We start from the raw sequence: 26,465 nt of genomic DNA, 5'->3' as shown, positions 1-26,465 counted from the left end.
TTATTTAGAAAAAGTAATGTTTATTTTATATGCGTACACCGGAAAGATCATTTTATCTTGTTTCTAAAACTATATTTGTTTTTACGGAAAATTAAAAAAATAAGATATATATAGCGCATTTGAAATACATAGAAAATTTTTCAAATTTAAAAAAAGTGATGAAAGTACTGAAGAGTTTTTTTTTTTTTTTGAATTTTTGAATTTGCCAGTGATGTGATTACAAAAACGTCACTGAGAAAAAGCGTTTTGTTTTGATTAGTCTACTTATTGGTATTGAGGTGCGTTTTCTCCAAATTTTATAACATTATTTTTTCATTAAAATTATTTTTTTTAGATAATATACAGATTTCTCATTCTATTACTGAGTTAGTGAGAGCAATATTTCAGCAAAATATCAATCAATACAATATTATTTATAATTTTCATGACGAAATTATTATTTAACATTTAATCAAATGATTCGGGCGACATTGACAGCCGCCACACCCCCTTCCTACTTCCCAGGATCAATATTTTACAGTGATTTTGCAAGACTCTATTTATATAACTCAATATGGCAATAAAGAACACATTTTACTTTTTTTTAAAGAATAATTGTTCCCAGGAAGAAGGAAGCGGGTGTGGCGGCTGTCAATGTTGCCCGAATCCTTCCGACTCAACGAACTACCCGGAGCATTTGGGTACCGGCCGGCGCTCCATCTTCAAGTGCTTGAAGAAGTGCTTCTTGAGTTTTTTTTAACATTAAAAAGTCGATTTAATCAACTACCCTAAAACTGTTTACCCTGTTTACCGATGAAATGTTATACCATTGATTTCCCTATCTTTTCCGGTACGACTTGTACAATATCTCGCGCTTGTAACTGACTGAAGCCCGTGGAATCTCACAGCGGACAATTAACCGATGTTTGTGGCCCATACTTTGAACACCAATGTTAGCTCTAACTATATACCTCAATGTTTGCCACTGGAATGTTTTTTTCTGAAAACTCCCTTAAACCTAACAATATTGGGGTTTTCAGAATCTCATTGGCTCCGGACAGTAGGGAATTGTTGGGATTTGGGACTTTTGTGCGGAACTCATATTTTTTTTTAAACTTCTTTAAACTATATTGTGTCCTCCATTATGTATGGGGATTGTTCCATAGACAAAAATAGTGTGATTTGCTTAATATAATTAAATAAATTAACATAATTGTTTTATTGTTTCAGACTGCCGCTTTCCTTCACCTGGAGAATGTCGACTAGCTAGTGCTGGCTAGCCGGGCTTCCTCCGAGAGATACGTGACACGCAGCGCCATAGCGGTACCACAGCAAACGAAACACTATAGGTGAGGTTACAACATGGCGTTTAATTTAGATTGTGATCAACAATACAGTCTGTCAAAAAAATTTAGACAAACATAAAGGGCGCTGTAATGGTTTAATCGATTTTAAATGACTATGCAAAGATTTATTTTATTTATTTATTTAATTATGTTAATATTACATTTAATTACAATAATGACGAATTGCCCATCTCACTAGGTATGAAACGCCTGTGTTGAAATGGCAATTTATAGAGTGGTTGTTAACTAGGTTTTTGTTTGCACAATATTATGAAAATGACAGATAAAAAGAAAAAAGAAATTTATATACGTTTATTGGAGATAATCAATAATTTTACTTTTAAAGGAACTTTTGGTTTGCTGCTCCTAATGTCAGTAGGTAGACAATTGGATAGCTAAATAGCATTGTACAGGGTTTTCCAATAAGAGGTGTTATTTTGATATTCAATCGTAAAAGATCAATGGTTTCGTTGCTTGTGTGGCACGTAGCGCCGTCTTGTTGCAAGGAAACGCCTGTCCAGATTAATACCATCCAATTCCGGCCATAAAAAATCATAAATCATCTCTCGATAGCGCAATCCATTCACCGTAACTGTTGCTCCAGCCTCATTTTCGAAAAAGTAAGGTCCAATGACTCCGCCGGACCATAAACCGCACCAAACAGTCACACGTTGATGATAGAGAGGCTTTTCAAAAATAACTCTTGGGTTTTCCGAGCCCCAGATGCGACAATTTTGCTTGTCGACGAAGCTACCTAGGTGGAAATGGGCCTCATCACTCAAGATGATTTGCATTTGATTCACTCAAGTGAATTTTAATAATTTCAATGCTTTGTTGAAGCGTGTATCGTTCCATTTTTATTGATGGCGTAGTTTTTACTTATCAAATGTCAAAAAATGACAGCTTCAAAAGTAACATCTATCGAAATAGCGGGCTATTCAAAATAACACCTCTTATTGGAAAACGGATAAGACGGTTCAAGAAAAAAATTGTAGCTTAAACCGGTCGTTGGCTGAGTTGACATCGCGTTTGGGTAGTACCCAGGCATTGTGTGTTCAATTCCTCGGCTGGCTAGATCCTCCATCACAACACAAGCAATATTTTCCGCTTAATGTGGTGGTAATAGGAGATTTTCAAATATTGTCAGGTTATTTGTACCCCGGAAAAGTTTGTCTTTCTTTAAAAAAACAATAAAATAAAATAAAACGCCATGTTCGTATTTACATTTATTTTTTTATTTTTTATTTAAATGTTTTGGTAGGTACATGTCAATGGAATAATTTCAAATATACTATTTTCGCCCACACATGTTTGTCTGCAACTTAACTAAGTTTACATAAGTTTACAAAATTGGAATAGTTTTTTCTAGAATTTAGATAAGCGATAAAGTGAAGTTGTGACTCTGTATGTAACTTCGGTTTAATGAACTCTAAAACCTTTTATAGTGTCCATAATCAGGAATGCTGCAATGCTATCCGAAACGTTGGCAGAAAGAAGGAGGTAGCGCAACACGGCATAATACCCCAAAAACAAATCACTATAATAATTTGGGCCGTGAAAATGTTAAAACATACCTCTAAAACCTTTATTTTGAATTGTGTCTTCATTTTCAAATTAGAAATGTTTTCTTGAAGAATTCAGACTGGCGATAAAGTGGCTACTTATAACTAAATATTTTTAACAGAAAATTGTTTTAATTGCAATCTAAAAAACATTCATACAGAATCATAATAAATATGTTGAATCCAAATAAAAACAAAATTATGTGAAAGAAAAGAGAAGTTTTAGCAATAAAAAAAAGTTTTGTTAAATTTATAATTTTGTTGACGGAATTTCCGTAAAATATCCAGACCAAACTTCACTATAACTAATAAGTTTGAGAAATGCAAGGTAGTCGTAACTCGCAAAGCAATACGCCCGCCGCACAGTGGGCTGAAAATCGCCTTTCATAGACATATAGACTTGAATTTTCAAGGGTATTTTTTTTGGGTAGAAATGGATTTTGCCGATCATTACTATGCTATAAAATTTTGGATGAAGCAATTGCGTGTACAAATGAATTAGTTATCATTTTTTTATGAAAAATTTGTATATTATTATTTACATTGCAAGCCAAAACAGTTAGCAGTCGGCGGTTGGCAGTCAGTGCCATACAATTTTTTCTTTAAAAAATGATAACTCCTTCATTCGTACACGCAATTGCTTCATACGTAATTTTATAGCATGGTAATGATCAGCAGAATCCATTTCTAGCCAAAAAAATACCCTTGAAAATTCAAGTCTCTATGTTCATGAAAGGCGATTTTTAGCCCACTGTGAGCTGTTTGTTTTAAATTATATACAATTTGCTCGCGGCTTTTAAAATCGATCCCTTAATTCAATAAATGACGCTAAACCATGTAGATCGGTCTGCAAAGTTATTTTTGTACAGCGATAAGGTATGTGATTTGTATCCTGCAGAGTAATCAAGACGTAATATCGTTGAGAATAGACAGGGCCGGATTAGCTGTGAGACAAGGTAGGCAGTTGCACTTGAGCGCGCTTCTTTTAGGGGCTCCGCGAGAACGGATTAAAAATTGCAATGCTTTCTGTAATGAACGTATGCTGAAGTTTTGTATGAGAGAGACACGACCACGATAGCGAGACAACTGTAGGTAGGTAGATTATATAATTAAAATGCATTTTTTAAACGTTAAGGGCCTTCCTTACTAGCGATCTCAATCGTTGTATGAAGAATCATGAATTGTCAGATTCAAACGACAATCTAAGTTATTAATCGTCAAAATATCGATAATGTAGCCACGCTTGGCTATCGTAAATACATTTTTCTGTCGAGATATATGTTTTTACTAACAATTTATTTTCGTTAAATACTATATAATGAACATCTAAGAATTCTCCTACTCATTCGGCTCTATGAGGTGGCCGTGAATGCACGCTTTCTACGGTCCGTCGTGTCAATATTTTTTCAAAGTTCGAAATTCCGCGTAATTATTACACTTCCATGAGACGTTTCAACAATATTCCACTCTATGCGTTGCGCGTAGGGACTATAATAGTGTGTCGCCTTTTTTTATGTTTCATCTGTGCGTTTCCGTCGAAGCTGTGTAGTGTCAAATAGTATTATTAAGAATCAATTTATTGTTAACATTTTTTTGGGTTTCTAGGTAATAAACAATTTAATATTATTAAGAATTAATATATTGTTAACATTTTTTCGGGTTTATAGGTAATAAACAATTTTATATTATTAAGAATTAATTTATTGTTAACTTTTTTTCGGGTTTCTAATAAATATAGTAATAAACAATTTTATGTTTTTAAAATATAAAAGTATATAAAATATTCCAGCACTTACAATAAAATAAAAGAAGCACATCGTATAAAAATGTTTCAGTCGAAAAGATCGAATGCCGAAATCACTTCGAAATTATTGCAAAAAACTTAAATCACTGTTAGAAGTATCCCTTAGCATTGAGGAAGATTGTGTCAAGCCGTATTTTACGCCTGAGAACGGCTGTACGTTATGCAATAACGTACCGGAAGACTATGAATTAGGAAAAATAAAACAGTTTTATTTGAATATATTGAATGGTCCAAAACATGTATTTGGAGACCACTCACTATGCAAGGAACGGGCATACTTTTGCAAACGGGATACTGGCGACACTAATTACGTACCCAATATGACTTCGAGCTTGATAATGTCAAGAAACGCTTTTACAATTTTTGCATGCTACCCGAATTAATTGATCCTCGACATAATCGCTGCATGCCTATTAGAAATCCTGAGTATTTAGAAAAGTGCATAATAGCGAAAAGAAACAAAGTAAAATTGGTTTCAGCTAAAACCAAAACATGTAAAAAGGAATTGTTTCGAAGAAATCAATAACATTTTATTTCATTGAAGTGTCTTCAGAAGAAATTTCATTTATATTCCTAATGTATGTAGTCCACATTTTTAGAAATAGGGAAAAGGAGGGTTGGAAAGTTCCTGGCTATTCAGATCTAGTCACTAAACAACTAAAGAAACAAACCACCTTAAAAATTGAAAATTAATAGTATTATTACTTCAATAGAAGAGAGTCCAAATATAATTACTAATCATATAAATTACTTCTTCAGTGACATTGGTCCAAGCTTCGCTAGTAATTTGTGCAGTGCTAATAAAACTATTGAGATGTGTCTGGTGAATGATTTTAAATCTGAACTTCACGTTACAGGGGACAATTTTTATTTTAAACCAACTAGCATTTCTGAAGTCACAAATGTGATAAATGATTTAAAAATGTCTTTCTCGTGCGGTATTGATTCTTTAAGTGTTATGGTGTATAAAATGCATGTATCCGAATTAGCTTGTCTCATATCTCACCTTGTAAATACAGGAGTTTTCCAATAAGAGGTGAAATTTTGATATTTAATCGTAAAATATCAATGGTTTCGTTGCTTGTGTGGCACGTAGCGCCGTCTTGTTGAAAGTAAACGTTGTCCAGATTAATACCATCCGATTCCGGCCATAAAACATCATTCATTTTTTTTCGGTAGCGCAGTCCATTCACTGTTGTCCATTCTGTTGCTCCAGCCTCATTTTCAAAAAAGTAAGGTCCAATGACTCCGCCGGACCATAAACCGCACCAAACAGTCACACGTTGAGTGTAAAGAGGCTTTTTAACAATAACTCTTGGGTTTTTCGAGCCTCAGATGCGACGATTTTGCTTGTTGACGAAGCCACCGAGGTGGAAATGGGCCTCATCACTCAAAATGATTTGCATTTGATTCACTCAAGTGAATTTTAATAAGTTCAATGCGTTGTTGAAGCGTGTATCGTTCCATTTTATTAATGGCGTTGTTTCTACTTGTCAAATTTCAAAAAATGACAGCTTAAAAAGTAACATCTACCGAAATAGCGGGCTATTCAAAATAACACCTCTTATTGGAAAACACTGTATTAGCTTCGAGAGTGGGATGTTCCCTTCTCATTGTAAGTAATTCCCCTTTTTAAATATGGAGATCGTCTAGATGTTAATAATTACAGACCTATATTCTTACTCAATACTCTTTCAAAAGTAATAGAGAGATTAGCTATGTCGAGATTGGTATCATTCTTAGAAACATATAATATACTCTCTAGCAATCAGTTTGGTTTCAGAGAGAATACAGGAACAAGTGATGTAGTGTTGAGGGTATTGTCCAAAGTCAAAGTCAAACATGAATACAATGTCCTGAAGGAGCTTGCAGAACTAGAAAGCATTACCATAGAAAAGTGTGGTCTTTTCATACATGAAGAGTATCCGTATATGGGTGCGACACCAGATGGAATTTCTTCTGAATACACCGTGATTGAAATTAAATGTCCTTTCGCAGCACGCAGCATGCTCATATAAGAAGCAGTAAAATCCAAAAAAATTATGTTAGCAAAAATGGAGAAATTCTGGTAAATACATCTCACGATTGGTTTTACCAGGTTCAGGGCCAATTACATGTAACAAAAAAAGCTATTTGTATGTTTGTTGTATGGACTGAACTCGGATAAAAATCGAAAAAATTTTACGGGATGACGAATTTCGGCAGACTAATATGGTTGAACAGCTGAATCGCTTTTACAATTTTTGCATGCTACCCGAATTAATTGATCCTGGACATAATCGCTGCATGCCTATTATAAATCCTGAGTAATTCAAAGTGCATAATACCGAAAAGAAGGAAAGTAAAATTGGTTTCAGCTAAAACCAAAACATGTAAGAATTTTTAAGAAGATCAATAACATTTTCATTGAAGTGTCCTCAAAAGAAATTTCATTTATATTCCTTATGTATGTGGTCTACATTTTTAGAGATAGGGAGGATGGGGGGTTGGAAAGTTCCAGGCTATTCAGATCTAGTCACTAAACATATCTACGCCGTTCTCAAGCAACTTTCAATCCTGAATTATGGTCTCTCACCAGGGTGATACTGAACGTATCTTCCACTTTTGAACGAGGTACAGATTCATTATATGTAACTATATAAAATTTATTTTAATTCTATAATATGACATACTTATATAAATTAAATTAAATTTGTTTTGTCCTCGCCGGCTTTTGAACCCGTGACTTCAAATTAAACTATACAATTTAGTATTAACAGTGCCCCGCCGCACTGCGAAACCAGTCTGGAACAAAGGGAAGCCTTTTGTAACTCTTTATAATTGTATTTATCAAAAAAAAAATCCAAATAAAAAGTTATATTAAATGTTGTTACTGAGAACCTCCTCCATGAATCAAGCTATTGTAATATTGCATTACATTCTAAAATATATTTTAACATAATTTTCATAATCACAATATCTTTAATTAATAATAATTTGTTTTGCTCTGTGCGTGTCTTGTATTGAATGGAACGCACCGGCCAGCTGCCAGGTGCAGCGAGTTAGATATTCGAATTCGCGCTAGAAACATTTAGTAGCGAGGGCCGTTAAGGCGAAGCTTAATGCTAAATCACTATTTTGATTAATCTTTATAACGAATCGGTGTACATTATGAATACCAAAAATATGCTTTAGATAAATTGAACGTTTCCTATCGTTTCGCTTGAGTAGAATACAAATAAAAAATAAATTACTCATTAAAAAATATAAATGTAAATTACTAAAATTTTTTATTTTTTCAATAGAAATGTATGAACGCGTAAAGGAAACAACTTTAAAAAAGTACAGTATTATAGCTAAGATTATCTGTGACAGTTTCACTTGATTAATTTTTTTGCTTTCTTATAAAATTATTTACAAAATAAATAAAAACCAGTTTTGTGCTTGAAATCGAACGTTTCTAGACTCCGTTTGTCAAGCGATTTTAATGCCTATTACCTACAATATAAGGTATATCAAAAATATACACATTTTTGGCTTGTAGCTTCCTCTGAAGGCGATGCACTACGTCGTGTAATATTCTAAATTGAGCCGATAAAATCAATAACAACCCTTACGTAGATGGCGATAAGGTTTGAATTCCCGCTTAACATCATCCGCCTGTTTTGATTTATGCAGGACAAAAACATGGCCAAACAGTGCCTTTTATTTTATTTTGTGGATGTTCAGGCTTAAATATTTAATTTTTTTCGATCATTTTATAGATAACTTAATTTGCCACCTTAAACAATAAAATCATAACCGAAAATGGGGTCGTAAGTAGGAGATTTTGAACTTTAAAGCAGTTTTCATAGGTCTTATACATTATTTTTCTGGGCTTATAAAAAGACTTATCTAAAAAATACTCGATTATTTCAAAGGCCAAGATGTATTCTACTCGCAGTATTTAATTAAAGCATCTGAAACATTTCTAGGCGACCAAATTTTCAAACCAAAAACACATGATTTTGCATTAATACGTATGGCATCGCCTTAACTCCACGCAGGAGACCCTGAGGAAAATTATTTTTAAGTAGTGAAAGTTATGGTAGAAGTGATGTCGTGTGTCTAGAAGTGACGGACGTATGAAACCATCCCTCTCACTGAGATGCAAGGCGATGGGTCGAGAGAGTCCGGTTGGAGAAGTCAAAAAGCTTTCCCTCAACCGTCCTCTCCCGATCCTCCATGCAGCTTGTAGACAGACGCTTCGGCCGCCAAGATCAAAAGACAAACCGCACTCCATGAACCCGGGCACTCCCGATAAGTCGCCAAACGAATTGTATTCCTTAGGGTGAACTATGGCAGAGATGTTGGTGTGTTTTTGGTATAATCCGGCCCTGGGTTACTGGTTTCTATGAAAATTTGCAGCAAATAAGGTAATAAATTATCCTGAGATTGTAACACGTAATGAAGGTCCTGATAGCTGGAGGCAGATCGCGTGCTTTCTATCTCTCTGTGACTGACAGCGAGTCACGGCACAGAATCCCGTCTCGTGCAATCTGCAGTGTTTGTTTAGTCATAGATAATAGAAACACAGGGAGATATGGCGTGGAAGGGTGCCGACTGTCGCCGAGCTACGACCAAACTGCACGGACTCTGAAAGTTATACATCCAAAAGTAAGACTAATCTTCACTGAAATTTCAAAACCACATTAATTGTGTTTCATCGTCATTTTTAAATAATCATTCCAATCAAATGGGATAGCAATGTGCGATGTCAGGCAAGTGTAAGAGAGACAGAGCGCGTGCTAAATGGGCTAGAACCAAAATGTAGTAAGTCAGTATGGACATTGGTTTCCATTCAGAACTAAATGAAATGTCTTCCATTTCTTGTATTCTTCTTTATTCTATAGGGTTGCCAGATGGTCTAGATAAAAAAACCGAACATTTTTTATCAAAGGGTCCCCCTTTGATTTTTTTTTACAATTTGTCGAAAATCAAAGGGTCCTTTGATAATCATAAACCCCTTTGATATTGGCCAAAACAAACACAGAAAATTACCGAATATTACTGAAGGTGAACACAATGAAATACTCATTAAACATTAAAACTTATATTTATTATTACTATTGGTAAGCAAAAAATCACTTTTTAACATATTTATATCACTTTTTAAGGGTTTGGTCCCCAAATTATGAGGTTCATTCACATGCGATTGAAAGAATCCAAAATAAATTTTTAAGATATGTAAATTTTAAAATGGGCTTTCCTAGAGAAAACCTAAATTACGATAACGTACTTTGTTCATTAAATTTAATAAAATTATCTGATCGCAGAATTATTTCCGATTTAACCTGTTTGTATAAAATTATTAATTCAATGTTTGATACCCCTGATTTATTATATGTAATCTCTTTTCATACTCCAAGCAGGTCGGTTACAAGACAGTAGGTACCTACCATATTATTGTAGCAATTCTATTTCAACGTCCCAATATCACACTCCTATGCGACGGATTCAACAGCTAGGAAACAAATACTACGATGTTGTTGATATATTTAGTACATCAACTTCAATATATAAGCATACCCTATTGAAATTTTTTACATCAAGTAGTGGAATATTTTAATAAAGGTATTTAATTTGATTTGACTAACACATAATAATTTTGTCAACTGAAACAGAAAAAATATTGGTAAAGGTTACGAATTCCGCTTCACGGTAAATATGGAATGTTTACTTTGAATTAAAACTTGAATTTAGTTATATTATTACTAAAAGTTACTATAAATGTTGGGGAACCTTTAATAACGCCTGCTCGCGTCCCCTTTAGAGTTATATCCCAGTTTTCAAGTAGTTTGTGGGCTACGCTAGGTTTGTATAGACTGGTTTGTGATTTAATTCTAATACGATATTATGAATATAATCCAACTCTTGATATGAACATAGTCGCCGTCGGCTGCGACTATAACGGCGCCGCATACCAATTGACATGTCGCGTAAGTGACTTAATAAACGAAATTAAAATTAAAAGTGCGTATTTTTCCGTCTCCCCCGACATAATAAATCATGTTTTGAATTAATAAAGCTAAATCCATTTATTTGAAAGTGAAATATTGCGTTTTAAGAGTGAAGCGGAATAAGAGAAAAATAATAAAATATTTTGGATTTTCATGTTTTGTGCCTACATGATGTGTAGATCAAGTTCAGTGATATTTTGACTTTATTTTTATTTTTCTGCAATTGTTTTAAATAGTCGTTTCCTGCACTATTTTCGTGTATAATTTCGTAAATATTTTTTATATACACGGTGTCCGGAAACTCGTAGTACAAGCGGGAAACTGGAGAATCTACACCACATGGGGAACCCAAAAAAACATAAAGTTTTTTGTGTGAGCATTTTCAAAAAAAAAAAAAAAACAAAAAAATATATTTTTCGGCTATTTTAGGGTTAAAGTTTTTTCTGGTGTTTAGGGTTGAATAACAGATGTTTTAACCCTGCAGAGCAGAAATATTTTATGATTACACCGGGTTAAATGAAGGGTGATTTCAAAATAATGCTTCAAATCCGAGTTTCTTCATTTGTTTTACTTTCAAATAGTTTTAATTAGTTGGGTACTTTGATCTTCAGTAATAATTTATAAGAATTTGATTAAAAAAAAAAAAAAAAATCAACTTCAAACTCGATTTACTCGATAACGAAAGCTCAAATAAAAAAAAAATATACTACAAAATCGACTCCAAATGTGATGTAGATTCACCAGTTTCCCGCTTGTACTACGAGTTTCCGGACACCCTGTATATGTATGTAAAAGCCTTAATAGGCGTGAAATAAATAAATATTTGGCACTATATGCTACTGCTTTGAATAATCGTTTATTGCTTGAAATTGTATCTTTAAATTCAGTGCAACTGACATTTAAATTGAAGAAATCACATAATTCGTTTTTTCACGGTATTCAGACCTAGTAGATTTCATTCGTCAGTCCGTATGGATATAAATAGTATAAACTCTTTGTACGAAGTCATTGGAGACGGGAACACTGCACACATATTGTGCCATTTTCAACAGATTTGAGCAAGACTTGCTACCACCCGCCATAATTGCTCACGGCTTTTGCTTTGTAAATTATCTCGTGAGGTATATATGTCGCGTATTTAAAAAAAAAACTGGACATACTATTGTCCGGTTTTGAAAAATAATCTAGACCGGACATCTGGAAACCCTAGGTACACACAAGAGAATAAATCAATTTTTATTATGTTTGTAGGTACGGTCCGCCACTTTTTTTGCTGTAAAATACCAAAAGGATAAACATTTTTTGTACAAATTTTTCCACCACATTGTCTGTAAAAATAATAACATTTTCCCCAAAATTCGTTAACGTCTTAAAAATGACGCGAATTTAGACAAAAACTTTTTTAGGTCCCTCTCCACCTATGCTTGACATACTAGAAGACAAAAAAACATCGAACTTAATTTTCACAAGAAAAAAATGACCGTAAAAATGCTTTTGCAATAGTTGTCTGACCAAAAAAACACGCTTTGACATGTTATTACCCATTTTGTAGAATTAATAGGAGAAAGGATTCTATTTTAGCTTCACTGTATCTCCCACAATAGTTAAAATAATATAAAATATCCACATCTCGCAGTCATCCGTGGGCGACTTATCTTTCGAGAAAGTTTAAATAAATTGTTGTATTGAATTATGTTTGCAATAACTGCTAAGATTACCAAGTGGCTTAGGTCCAGAAGTCGCGGGATAGAAACCTGACGACGCACAGTGCATCGTTTCATATAAGCTAAACGAAAAAATGCATTTCTCAATTCTTGAACGATGACGTCGTGGAGGGACACGGAAAACAATAACTGATATAAAATACTCTTAATTTGATATGATTTGAGATTTTTACAGATGATAGTGATTTATTTTTGGTGTATTATGCCATGTTGCGCTACCTCCTTCTTTAGCCAACGTTTCGTACAGCATTACTGTGTCAATCATAAGGAAAAGTATGATTGTCACTTCTGCCCTGGCTAAACGTTGTCTAACAATTATACCAAGTCAGTAGACATCTTCAATTTATGTTTAAACAAATATAAAATGTTGTCAATGAAGCGATTCAGTTATGTACAATAAATAATGTATATTTCTTAATATTCTCATGTAAAAGCCCCGAAAAAGGGCGTTAATAAATAAATAAATAAGGAGGTAGCGCAACGCGGCGTAATACCCCAAAAATGATTCACTTTAATACTCTTTAATTTATTAAAAAAAATGTGAAATTATACGTTTTTCTGTTAAAAATTGGACTGCAGGCCTAATAACGAAAGAATTGAAAGAGTTAGCTAACCTAACCTAACTAAGTATCAATCAAGAGCTAATATTTTATGAGGATGGCGGAACACGAATCGGAATCATACAAATACCGATATTAATATTGACGTATTCCATCATGAAATGTATTACAAAAAGAACACGTGCTCTCGACATATTCAGGATGACTAATAATTTATCAGGAAATTGGCATGCTGTCACTTTTTAACAGGATATTTTTTCTCCGTGTATTACTATAAACGTGTGACGCATGCGTGACTCTTATTCTATCATTTTACAGACACTACGTACGAGATTTCCAGGAAAGGATTGTTCCTGGGAACGTATAATAAATTTTAAAGCTAATTCGGACTTGAAAAGCTTAGTGCAAGTAGTGAAAAATAGTTGAGAAGCCGAAATAGACAGTTTTGTGGTCGAGGGGTAGGGCTCAATCCGGAGGTCGCGGGTTCAAACCCTGGCGTGCGCAAGTAAATTGTATTTGATGAATTTGTGTTATTAATTTCACAATTTATACATTTAAAATAATATATATTACATTTTCAGCATGTTCTAGAGTGGAAGATACTCTCAGTATCACCCTGGTGTAAGACCATTATTCATAGTTGAAACCCTGCTTGAAATTAGTTTAGCCATATTTGGTAACTCCACGCCTTCCTCTTTCTCAACTCCTTTCTGTCCACACAACCTTCAGCCTCACAACATATCTTAATTAGGGATGCCATAGTCTCACTGGCTCTAGATGGTTGGGATCACTTGAGACTCGCGGTATTCCCTTAAAAAAAAGAAAAAAAGGTTAACTTATTTAATTTTAAACCATTTAAGAATATATTGGCCGCTCTTAATCGAATATTTGAAACAAAAAAAATATTTGATCGCATCTAAGAATTGAACCATGACTTCAGCCTTGCCATTGCTTTACTCTACCACTGAGATAATCCGACACTATCCCCTTCGGTAATATTTAACTGTATCATACTTCGTATAAGAACTACAAAACAACATCTTATTTTACTGGCTGCTATCTTTCTGTTTGATTGCAAAATTCTTCACGAACTAAAAGAAAGTTTAATACCCCTTGTAGGGTTACTAGTAAATAATTGATTGGTGTGTTAGAATTTTTAGCGTCTTGTACGAAATGACACACTGTGCGGCGCGTGCCTGTTCTTCTATAGTATTTTAATCTCCTCACGTATATCTTGTCATATTTCCTCGAAATGAATATTTACATCGCACTAACATTGTTACTGAAACACTATGTCAGTTTAACCGATGACATCACGGTGATTATTTAGAAGCCTATGGTGACAAATTATTGACCAACAATGGAAGCACACTCAAAGACTTAAATATTTCTATTGTTGAAAAGGACAATGTTTTTATTATGTATTCACACGATTCTAGAAACGTTTAGTGTGTGCTGTTTGTGAACAATATTTATTGTGTAATAATAATAGGTACGTTTTTACATTAACTCTACACAGGCCCAACACAACATGCCCCTTGGAAAATAATATCCCGGTCATCTTTGGGGACTCATCTTGTAGAGGTTTTTTTTAAGAAAAGGAAGAAAGGAAAGGGTCATGTATCCAGGAACGACGAAAATATTGTGGGACTACTTTATTTCCCCCCACATGTGGCAATACTAACGCGAATTAATCCGCTGCTATACGCAAGCGAGCATGACAAGAGGAATCTTCATTCCCGTTTTAGCGTTCGATTCAACCGCCAGTACTACCTTCTTTCTGCCACCGTCGCGGCGTCGCCGCGCTCTGCGTAGATTATAAAATTTGTCCTCACGAATAAACTAAATCAATTGTGCAGACACTCGTTTTAATCTCCCATCTCCTGAACACAATTTACGGTTTGGGAAGGCGCTGTAAATTGCAGCTAATTACAAGCCCTGCACAATCCCTTGCCACAATATGAATCCATCCCTCCCACTGCGGTAAAAGGCGATTGGTCGAGAGAGTCCGGTTGGAGATTTCAAGTAGTCTTCCTCAACTGGCCTCTCGCGATCCAGCCCGCTTCGTAGATGGTGAGCAGACTCATCAACATCTGACAAATCTTACCCCAATGACTTCCTGGCTTCTTTCGAGTTAAAATTCTTACTGACTAACCATTAGACATTGACCTTCCTCTTGTTTTGAAGATGATTTTGCAATATTTTATCGAAATAAAACTGTAGATTTGTATACATATCAAATCCACGCAGCCCGCCCGCTACAGGCTCTCTTCTTTATATTATCATTGGTGCATTCCATAGACATCCAAATTGATAAGACTTGCCTTAACACGAAATCTGGGTATCATTTCGACGAGCTGGAGGCAAACCACGTGTCCACAAGTTTGGCACCAGGAGAGTTCTGGAATGCTTTGAATATAGGTACTATGACATCAGTGGAACATCGTCCACCGATGAGGGCAAATTGAAATAATCTGACATGCGCATAAAAGTAAGTTCGCTAAAGCAAGGCAAAGGTTCGCAGCGCCGTCCATTATGGGACTTTCTGAATGTTTGTAAAAGTGTAACTAAATAGTGTAACAAAGTACAGGGTTTTCCAATAAGAGATGTTATTTTGATATTCAATCGTAAAAGATCAATGATTTCGTTGCTTGTGTGGCACATAGCGCCGTCTTGTTGAAAGTAAACGTTGTCCAGATCAATACCATCCAATTCCGGCCATGAAAAATCATTAATCATCTCTCGATAGCGATCCATTCACCGTAACTGTTGCTCCAGCCTCATTTTTGAAAAAGTAAGGTCCAATGATTCCGTCGGGCCATAAACCGCACCAAACAGTCACACGTTGAGGATAGAGAGGCTTTTCAACAATAATTCTTGGGTTTTCCGAGAGAATGCGACAATTTTGCTTGTTGACGAAGCCACCGAGGTGGAAATGGGCCTCATCACTCAAGATGATTTGCATTTGATTCACTCAAGTGAATTTTAATAATTTCAATGCGTTGTTGAAGCGTGTATCGTTCCATTTTTATTAATAGCGTAGTTTATACTTGTCAAATGTCAAAAAAATGACAGCTTCAAAAGTAACATCTACCGAAATAGCGGGCTATTCAAAATAACACCTCTTATTGGAAACCCTGTATATCCACCAATGAAAAACTCTGAAAGTCTATGGAATAAACTTTCAGAGTTTTTCATTGGTGTATAGTATAATAAGTAGGCTCCGAATGAGAATTTTATCTATCTACCGAAATAGCGAGCTATTCAAAATAACACCTCTTATTGGAAAACCCAGTAGTTAAGTTTTTTACGCAGCCAATTTGCGCGCCATTGTAAAAAGGACTAGTAATTCAAATGCAGATTTTATTTTAGAGGACCAAATGGTGATATTACAATGCTAGTTGTCTGTATACTCTCAGATTAATTTATTGACAGATCACCGAAAGTGGGACGATTTCTCTGATTGTCTATGTTAATTTGAATATCTACGTTACAGATTTATTTTGCAACAAAGAGAATTTATACCTCAGCTTGTTAACTTCACAGATGTTAGCAGATTCTATAATTTGCCATTTTCATTGAATGCAACGAACCTACGCATTTCACGTGACTTCGTATACCAGATGCGTTACAGAACAATGCACAGAGGTTTGTGTAGGTGTCTAGAATATTAATGGCTTTGGCAAGGAGGCATACTAAATACCAAGGCATACAGTACAATACCATGTATTGCGCTTGGAGTAGCGAACAGAAAATTCCTTGGTCTTACGTGACATTCAGTAGATAATACAATCCTTAGGTACGAATCCGCAGTTCGCATCTTCAAATCTTACCGTGTGCAAATTAATTTTAATTGAATTAATTCGTGTTATTTCTCTATATATACATTTAAAAAAATTCCCAAACTAATTTCGATTGTTATGTGCACCCAAACTAATTTCGGTTGTTATGTGCATTCACTTTGAATTTAAGTTTAATTTTAAAAAATGGAACTGATTTTTTGAAGCGAAGTACCTACCTGTAATATAATATTTTTTTTAGAAGTTAATTATAATATAAGGGCTTTTTCGATTTTTTTTAAAAATATTTTCAACTTAAGATAAGAAAAATTACGATAATGCAGGAATTTTTATTTTGACGTATAAATTTTCTGTAACGATTTAAATGTGTCATTTTCGATATGCCACCAAAACGACCTGTTCGTTTTTATTCGTGGATTCGGCGGCGTTGAACGGCGGCGGACAATGTAGGTGACCGTCTTTTCCATTTTTTCATTTATTTATTTAACGCCCAGAGGGCTTTTACATGTAGGTGGTACAATTTTAATGACAGTTTTGAAACATGAGAAAGAAATATTAAAAATAAAAGAACATAAATTAAAAAATACAGCGATTTGAATGGCTTACAAAAATATAACTTCCATTTAGGAATTGTGTTTAAATAAGTCTTTTACGTAATCCACAACATTCGCAAAGTTAATATTAAATATATCGACATCACCTAAGTATTGGTTTCCCATAGTGTGAAACCTTTGTATTGGGGAGTTCGCAATGTAATTGCGCTTATGTGTGTTGCATTGGAATAGTGTATTTTGTCGTGTTGTTATTGTAGGTATTCGTAAGTTTATGAGTTGCAGAAGTTCGCAACAGTCGAATTTAGAGTTTAGAATCTTGAATAGAAAAGTTAAGTCGTTTATTTTACGCCTGTCTTCCAATGTGTGTATTTTTAAAGTATTTAATAAAAAATGATATTGTAAGTCTTCTAGTGGGATGTTTAATTTAAAATTTATAAAACGTAGAAATTTTTTTTTGTGTTCGCTCAATGTTATTAATGTGAATTTTGTAAGAGGGAGACCAAACTACTGAGTTGTATTCAATTTATCTTCTAACTAGAGATATGTATAACAGTTTAATGGCTTGTATGGAGTTAAAGTTTTTTAGTTGTTCTTAATACGAAGCCTAGTGTTTTCATGCCTTTGTTTACAATTTGGTGGATATGATTGGCGAAACTTAGTTTTTCATCCAAAATAATTCCAAGATCTCTCATTTCGGTGACTCTTTCTAAAGCTGTATTGTTAATGGAATATTCAAATAAAACAGGATTTTTGTTTCTGTAGAAAGTCGGGGTTTTGCAATTGTCTACATTTAAAAACAGATTATTTTGTACGCACCAATCTTTAAACTTATTAATATTTGACTGTAGTATTTGGAAATGATTTACATCAGTTATTTTTTTGTATGGCTTGATGTCATCAGCAAAGAGCAATACCTCGACATCGTCGAAGCAATTTGTTATATCGTTAATGAAAATGAGAAACAAAACCGGACCAAGGTGACTACCTTGCGGTAGGCCACTGGTCGCACAGAAAGCTTTCGATATCAAAGATTTTATTTTAACAAATAGTTTACGATTTGATAAATAGCTAGTAAACCATTTTAGCATGTTATCTCTTACTCCTAGGGCAAATAGTTTTCAGGTTAGTAGTTTATGGGATACTTTGTCGAATGCCTTCGAAAAGTCTGTATATATGCAGTCGACTTGTTTATTTTTTGCAAATGATTCTAATATAAAGTTTTGAAATAGTGTTACGTTAGTTGCGGTTGATCTACCTTTGATAAAACCGTGTTGTTTTTGATCAATTAGTTTTATTAATTTGGGATAGATTTCAGCAAAGACCAGTGATTAAAAAAGCTTAGGAAGTACTGACTGTATACAAATGGGGCGATAATTGGCTATATCAGTGTCGTCTCCTTTTTTGAGGATAGGTGTAATGAAGATCGATTTCCAGCGGCTTAGAAAATATCCAAGGAACAAGAGGCGGTTGAATAATACTGTAAGCGGTTTAGATAATGCATTGGAGCATTTTTTAAGGAATATTGGTGGAATGTTGTCTGGGCCAGCAGATTTGTCAGTGTCTAAGGAAAGTAATTTCTGTTCGCAAGATTTTTGTGTGATATGGCAATTTGTTAAGTGTGAAGCATTACTAAATTTTTATTCGGGTATTTTATCATCGGGGGTTTCGTCATCCTATACGTTTTTGAAGAAATCTGAAAAAACGGTTTACAATGTCCTGTGTATTGTTTGCACTGATTCCATTCATTTACATTATTTGTGGGTAATCCGTGTTTTCATTGTTTATTTTTTTAAGAAATTTTCAGAGATTTTTGGATTTAAAAACATTTTTCTCGATGGTAGTTATGTACATTTTGTAGCAATGTTTAGAAAGATCTTTACGCTTTTTCCTAGTTTTCCTGAAGTTTATATAATCAGCTATGGATTTGCTTTGTTTGAATTTTTTGTGTTGACCTTTTTTTTGCTGAAGAGAGGCAGTTAGCTCCGATGAGAACCAAACTGGGTAATGTCTTACCAGACATTGGCGTTTTCTATGTCATAATGACGTTGTGGCCAGTTGGAACCGTTTCAGAAACTACGGTTTTAGATCGTTTTTAAATTACATATTTTAAGTACGATAATCATAATCAAAAAAACAAACTTTAAATTTTCTACACATTTTTAGCGTCATTCAAAGTTTGTGAAAATAGCTCTTTGCCATTTTCAACATTTGAACTGATTGGTCGAGAATTCAGATTATCCCATGATTTTTCACAGGTTGCTATTACCTATACAGAATATTTGCGACACGTTCAAGAGTGGTAGATACTTTCAGTATCACTCCGGTGAAAGATCACCTTTCAGAATCGAAAAGTTGCTTCAAATGCTTTAGCCATGTTTGGTGACCAGATCTGGATAGCCAGGTACTTACCACCTTCCTCTACCTTATCTCTTTACCGCCTCACTCCCTTAAGTCTCACAACAGACCCCAATTGGTGATACCACAGTCTCACTTGCTCTAGTGAAAATTTAAACGAGAAGTTTGAACTTTTTGATTTCAGATAAACCAATAACTAACTAACTAACTAACCATCACGCCGTTTCCCCGCAGGGGTAGGCAGAGAGGACGGACCGCCAAACAACTCGGTCGTGGCACACACTCCTTGCCTCATTCACATTCATACATCGTCTCATACATACTCTTCTATTGTTCTGACTCTTGACATGGCCCGACTCAAGTATCCGATTCACTTGGTCGTACCATGTCTTCCTCGGGCGTCCCCGACTTCTGCTACCATTCACATTTGCATCGTAAACCAATGAAATTTAATATCTGTACAAAGAAGAACTTAAAAATTCATCCATGTTAGAAATTAGTCATCAATAACTATTGCTCAAATCTGTGGATTCATTAAACTACATTACAGAGTGTAATAATCCAAGAACTGTTCTAGAACCAAGTTAGCTATCTCTGACAAAACAGTATATAAGTTACATTGGCGCAGCCGGTACACAGTCACTCCACAACACACTTACAATGGGTTATATCTCTTTAGTGGCTTGGAGAAAATACTGTCAAGTCAGGTGCGAGTGGAATACGTTCCCAGATATCATACTCAGTAGTGGGAACAGCGAAGTTTTCACACAGAGATGGGTGATAAGCAGGAACACGGGACGTGTTGTTTCATGCAGGGAGTGATTTTCCTTGTCTGCTGATTTGATACTTTATTGAATTACCATAAAAATAATATCAATAAGTCCCCGGCGTTGCTCTGGTTCTGTACAGAGTTTTTAGAAATCAGACATAGACAGTAATTTTCTGAAAAATCTTTTAATTTTAAAATTAAAAATCTCGGAATAAAATTGTACATGTGTTTTTAAAAAACTTCTCAGAGATACTTTTCTCAGGACCGGGCCTGAGCCAAACGGTGCCTGGCGCTAGTAAAAACTTCAAGAGCGCTGTCTTAGGTATTAAGTATTATCAGCATAGACATATGAATATTAGTAGACCTGCCCTAAGTGATTAAAAGCGTATTATTCCCCACTCCCCATACCGGTTCCATTGGAGCCGGCTGTGCTCGCGTATGGCCTCAAGTGAATTTAGAAAACGTGACGTCATAATTCTTGTGCGAACTATGGTCGAGGCATCATCGGTTCATTTTACGAAATAACACGGCAAAATGGTGGCTTGTGGTATGAAAACTTGTAAAAATAGATGTGAAAAAAAGAATAAACCCAATTGTCGTATAGTCGTATTACATTCCTTAAATAAGCATTATTTTACTTTATTTTAAGCATATTCACATCGTATAATATGGATCAGTTGTAGAAACATATACTATCACATCGAGATACGTCTGGACGCGAAACACAAAGCTGGTTGGTTGCTGGGAAGTAAATTATGAACATTTATAAAAGTGTCTTAACTAAATACGTAAACGAAATATTCGACTCTAAAAATAGAAGAAATTTATTTTGCCAAATTTGGACTTCGCAAATTTGTTCATAACGTGGCGAGTAATTTGCGCTCTCATGTAAAAATGTCTATTCATTCAAAAGCAGATTTTACTTTTAAGAACTAAATGGTGATATTATAATGCGAGATGCCTATATACTGTCAGATTGATTTATTGACGAATCACAGTCAGCTTTACCCCCTTCGTTCTTCAACAGTTGATTTTACCCCTCATCTTTAATTTCTAGTCTATATATTCATACGTCTGTGATTATCAGCGTCTTGGCTCTTTGGCGCCTTGGCAAGTCAGGGAAAATATTTTAAAAGTTTCTGTATTTTTACGGTCGAATAAATTCCGTCAATCTCGCAAATAAGACGACCTCCGTGGTTGAGTGGTTATGATCCTTGGCTACAAATCCGGAGGTCGCGGGTATAATTTTATTTGATTAATTTGTGTCATTTCAAAAGGATAATATTCAAATGTCACCCGTCACACCCATCAGAGCCACTTTAAAAAAATATATAATCTTAGATATTCGTCAATTATACATTAAGACTATTCTTATATACATATGGAAAAAAAATATCATCAAAAAAATACAACAAAATATTCATACGCGTTACTCGTCACACCTAAAATGTGTAATTCCTCCAACAAAAACAGCATTTGCCCAGCGACAATTTTCCTATATTGCTCTCAAGATATTTAATTCACTCAATATAGATACAAGAAAATCGGAAACTGAACATCTTTATATAAAATATATTCAGAATTGCCTATTGGTAAAGGGAAGGAACTATTGCAAAGAATGTCTCGTGTCATTAAATTAAATTAACTGTTCTTTTATTCCACTCTATTCATATGTTTTCTTCTTATTTTTATTTTTAAATCTTTTTTATCTCTCTTAATTCTGTATATCCCAACATCTTAACATTGTAATGTAAAGAAATATGGCTACCATAATACGGGCATGTGCCTAGTATGGTGGCTGTAGAAAACAAACAACTGTAATCATTTAAATTTTTATGTTATAAGCAATAATTATTAGCCTGAAACACTCATCCACATTGAAAAATCTCCTGATAAAAGATACATGACGCCAACGGGACTTTCGATTTCCAGTCGACAGCTCTGACCACTGAGCTATGGCGGCTTATCTCTTATCCGAGAAATAATTCAATATATACTAGTGTTTCATTCAACAATTACTGCTTGTTACATTTTTCACCTGAAAACAACCAACTTTATTTTATATGAGAAAGGCATTGTAAGTGCTAACTCTCTCACTAGATGGCGTCGAGACAAATTGTCTAAATTTTTTGGTGAAGATACTAGAACTTGTCAAATATTTTTGTTATTTGTTTTTGGGGTATTATGCCGTGTTGCGCCAACTCCTTCTTTAGCCAACGTTTCGGACAGCATTGCAGTGTCCGGGTGCATTTCAGGGTGAACTATTTGAGCAATTGGAGGGAGTTGCGATGGGCAGTCCGTTATCGCCAGTACTAGCCAACTTTTTTATGGAGAAGTTTGAAGAAGTGGCACTCGACACAGCTTCGGCTGTCCCTAAAGTATGGTGGCGCTACGTCGACGATGTCTTCGCCATTTGGCCTCATGGAACGGAGAAACTAAACGAATTCCTGGACCATCTTAATTCTCTCCACAGCAAAATTAAATTCACAATGGAACTGGAAAACGAAGATAAAATCCTGCCCTTTCTAGATGTGGAGGTGATGCGGAAACACGATGGTAGCCTAGGGCATACTGTATATAGGAAACCAACCCATACGAATCGGTACTTACACGCTGATTCGCACCACCACCCAGCGCAGAAGAGAGGACTTATCCATACATTGGTGACCCGAGCGACCAGAATATGCGAAGAACATAAAATCGGAGCGGAACTTACGAAGCTGACCGATGCACTGGAGCGTAACGGCTACCCAGCAAGTCAGACAAGGCAAATCATAAGAGCCAAATCTGCACCAAACGAAGACAGAGTTGAACAAGAGTCGAAAGGCTGTGCCTTCCTGCCTTATGTGCACAATGTGACAGACAAAATTGCCAAGCTTTTGAGAAAGGAAAATATCAAGACTGTCTTCGGAACAACAACAAAGATACAGGACTTACTGAGGTCTGCAAAGACTAAGTTTCCTCTGGAAACAGATGGAGTGTATAAACTCAGCTGTTCCGGATGTGACAAGGTCTATGTAGGCCAGACAGAGCGGACTATCTCCAAAAGAATTTCGGAACACTTCAGAGCTTGTAAACTCGGCCACCCTGACAAATCGGCAATTGCCGAGCATTTGATTGACACCGGGCATTACTTTGGATTTGTTCCTGAAATCCTGGGGAGACCGAAAACTTATAGAGCACGGCTGATTACGGAGGCCATTGAAATTCATAAAAATCCCGTAAACATTAATAGAGACGATGGAGCTAAGCTTAATAGTTCTTGGTATCCGGTAATTGACGGATACACCAGAGCTAAACGAAGAAAACCACTTTAAATAAAAAAAATGATACGTTAATGTTAGCTCAGAGGGTTGGAGCTGGCAACACGGTATCACAACCTCATACTTAAGCTCACATTTTAACACAACCTCAAATAAGACATCAACCCTGATGATGGACACTGCAATGCTGTCCGAAACGTTGGCTAAAGAAGGAGTTGGCGCAACACGGCATAATACCCCAAAAACAAATAACAAAAATACTTTTGGCCGTGAAAATCTTAAATCATATTTGTCAAATATTAATTATTATTTTAAGACATGATTTTTTATGCATAGCACAAACGGTCCCGTTGGCGTCATGTATCTTTTATCAGGAGATTTTTCAATGTGGATGAGTGTTTTAGGCTAATAATTATTGCTTATAAAATAATTGTTACCCTTTGTGCTATGCATAAAAAAACTTTTTTTAAACATTAGTTTACCAAAAAAAATAATAATTAAATTTTTATGAATAAAAAAACACAAAAAAAAATCTGTAAATACTAGCATGCAACAAAGTCGCTTTCCACGTCTCTATGTTTGTGCACTTAGTTCTTCTAAACTATGATATATAACTTGATAGGGTTTTTACCATCATTTAGAGAATTTCTTCTGGAAGGTTTATGTGTATAATATATGTATATTATATTTAAAGAGAGAATAGAAAAGTCGATGTTTTGTAATCAAGTCGTAAAAAAAACTTTTGGGCGCTTACATTGCTAACGCTGGCTAAACCTTATGAGATACGTCAAAATAATGTACTACGGAATTATATATCTTAAAAAGGCCTACAGAAAAATCCATGGTGTATGTTTATTTCCTAAAGATAACCCCCAGTAACGAAAGTATAAGATACTTTCCGTATCACCCTGGTGTAATACCACTACTCAGAATTGAAACGTTGCTTTAGCAGTGTTTGTTAACCAAATCTGAATAGGCCAGATTACGGAATGCAATCCCGCAAGAAAATGTTAATCCAGGTATTTGCGGGACTGAACAATCTTAGTCCCGCTGGATCCAGGTATTTGCGGGATCCAGCAGAGTGGACTTAGATATCTAATCAATCGTATAATAAAGACCTCGATCTACCAACCTTGTTTTTAGAGTTTTAAATTTATACCTATAATAAAACAAGTTCTTTGGGACATTTTAAATGATTTATTAATAAGTATACCTTTAGTTAGACATAGGTAAAGTTTAAGTCATAAATTGGAAAAGAATAAGATAAGACATACATTTACATAACATACCCGCCTCGGAACAGAATTTGTCTAGTGAGGTGGGTAAAAGAAATCTATGTACACAAATGAAAATAAAATAAACGCCCGGATTGCCGGCACTGAAACTGAAACTGAACTGAAACTTAAATTTAAATAATAACGTTCACACAATATTCTTGTAAAATGAGCATCATAAGTTTAATTAAACATTATTTTGGAAATAGCTTCGTAAAAAAGTTAAAGTATTAATTGTGTCATCTGATAAACGGCTTCTGATATTGGACACAAGGTAGCCAGCGGCTGAAAAAGCTCGTTCAGCTTAAAAGCTGGTTGGCACAATAGTCATTAGCGAATTGTAAGTGAATTGAAGGTAATTCTCTGTAATCTCGCCAGTCCAGCGGGAACCCGCAAAATTTTCGACCGAGATTAGTCCCGCAAAATGTCTGCGGGATCTCGGTATTTCGGGATCCCGGTATACCGGGATTGCATTCCCTAGGCCAGATACTTCAAACTTATTTTCCTCATCTGCTCCCCCTCCCCTCTACCGTAACCACAATTAGGGATGGTATAATCCCACTGACTCCAGATGGTTAGGTGCAGATGGGACTTGCATAAAGAAACAACATGAATGAATGTGAATTAAGCATGGAGTGTCTGCAGAGACATAGATTTGTGGTAGTCTATCATATCTGCCTATCCGTAAAGAAATAATCGGCGTGATGGTCAATTCGTTTAGGTTAGGTTAGGTGAAGTTAGGTTGGGTTACCTACAAGCTATTGTCACAGATTAATTTTAAACTCGAATGATTTCATTTCTGCAGCTAATTTATGAGGATTTTTTCAGCAACGATATTAAGATAAGTTATTTAATTTCAATTCGTTGCAGTATAACATTTAATGTTGGTCAAAGATAACCGCATTAAGAAATATAATATTGCACAACGAGACAAGTTATGCTGTGCAGTCAACCAAATGACTGCAACTGTTGGATTTTAAATACATAAAAAATATTGTTTTATTATTATATCTTTTCAGGCATGGATCTATACAATTAAAGGCGCTATTTTAAGTCAGTAGTTCTAGTATTAACTATTTAAGAAATATATTTGTATAGCGCCCTTGAGGTGATTTCTCACGAAAGCGGCACTAGTTAGTCAAATATTATTATTATTATTGCGCACTAACATCTCTTTAAAACGTGTTCCACTAGTAGAACGCAAAAATCCATATGCATGGACCGGATTTTGTAGTTTAAGCCCGTCGTCCCACTTGTCGGTAAGAAATCGACATTTTTTATTTTTTTATATTTTTTTTTACAATATAACATATTAAAGCATATTTTATACATTCTCCTACAAAAGCTAAACTAAAATAACGTAAGAATTTAACATATTACAGATTTTTTTAGATTATAAAGGTATACTCGTAATTAAAATAAGAAATGTATATGGGATGTACATTAAACATTAGGAATAACAAAACAGGCAAGATTGTATCTAAGAGGAAGTTAAAA

General features: G+C 34.9%; 1 protein-coding gene across 2 annotated transcripts in view; it reads left to right on the top strand.

Annotated features, from left to right (window-relative positions):
* The window catches only part of LOC149415034 (uncharacterized), a 155,176-nt gene that overhangs the window by 70,378 nt on the left and 58,333 nt on the right, over positions 1 to 26,465 (top strand). For both annotated transcript variants that reach the window (XM_089643548.1, XM_089643549.1), the window contains one exon: positions 1,210 to 1,328. The gene's annotated coding sequence lies outside the window, so the exon portion shown is untranslated. The remainder of the gene's footprint in view (positions 1 to 1,209; positions 1,329 to 26,465) is intronic.

Source organism: Hesperophylax consimilis, chromosome 19 (genome assembly GCF_061612785.1).
Source record: "Hesperophylax consimilis isolate HC1 chromosome 19, BYU_Hcon_1.0, whole genome shotgun sequence".
In the NCBI taxonomy this organism is placed as follows: Eukaryota; Metazoa; Arthropoda; class Insecta; order Trichoptera; family Limnephilidae; genus Hesperophylax; species Hesperophylax consimilis.
The sequence above is the reverse complement of the archived record's forward strand: the minus strand, read 5'-3'. Positions and strand labels throughout refer to the sequence as shown.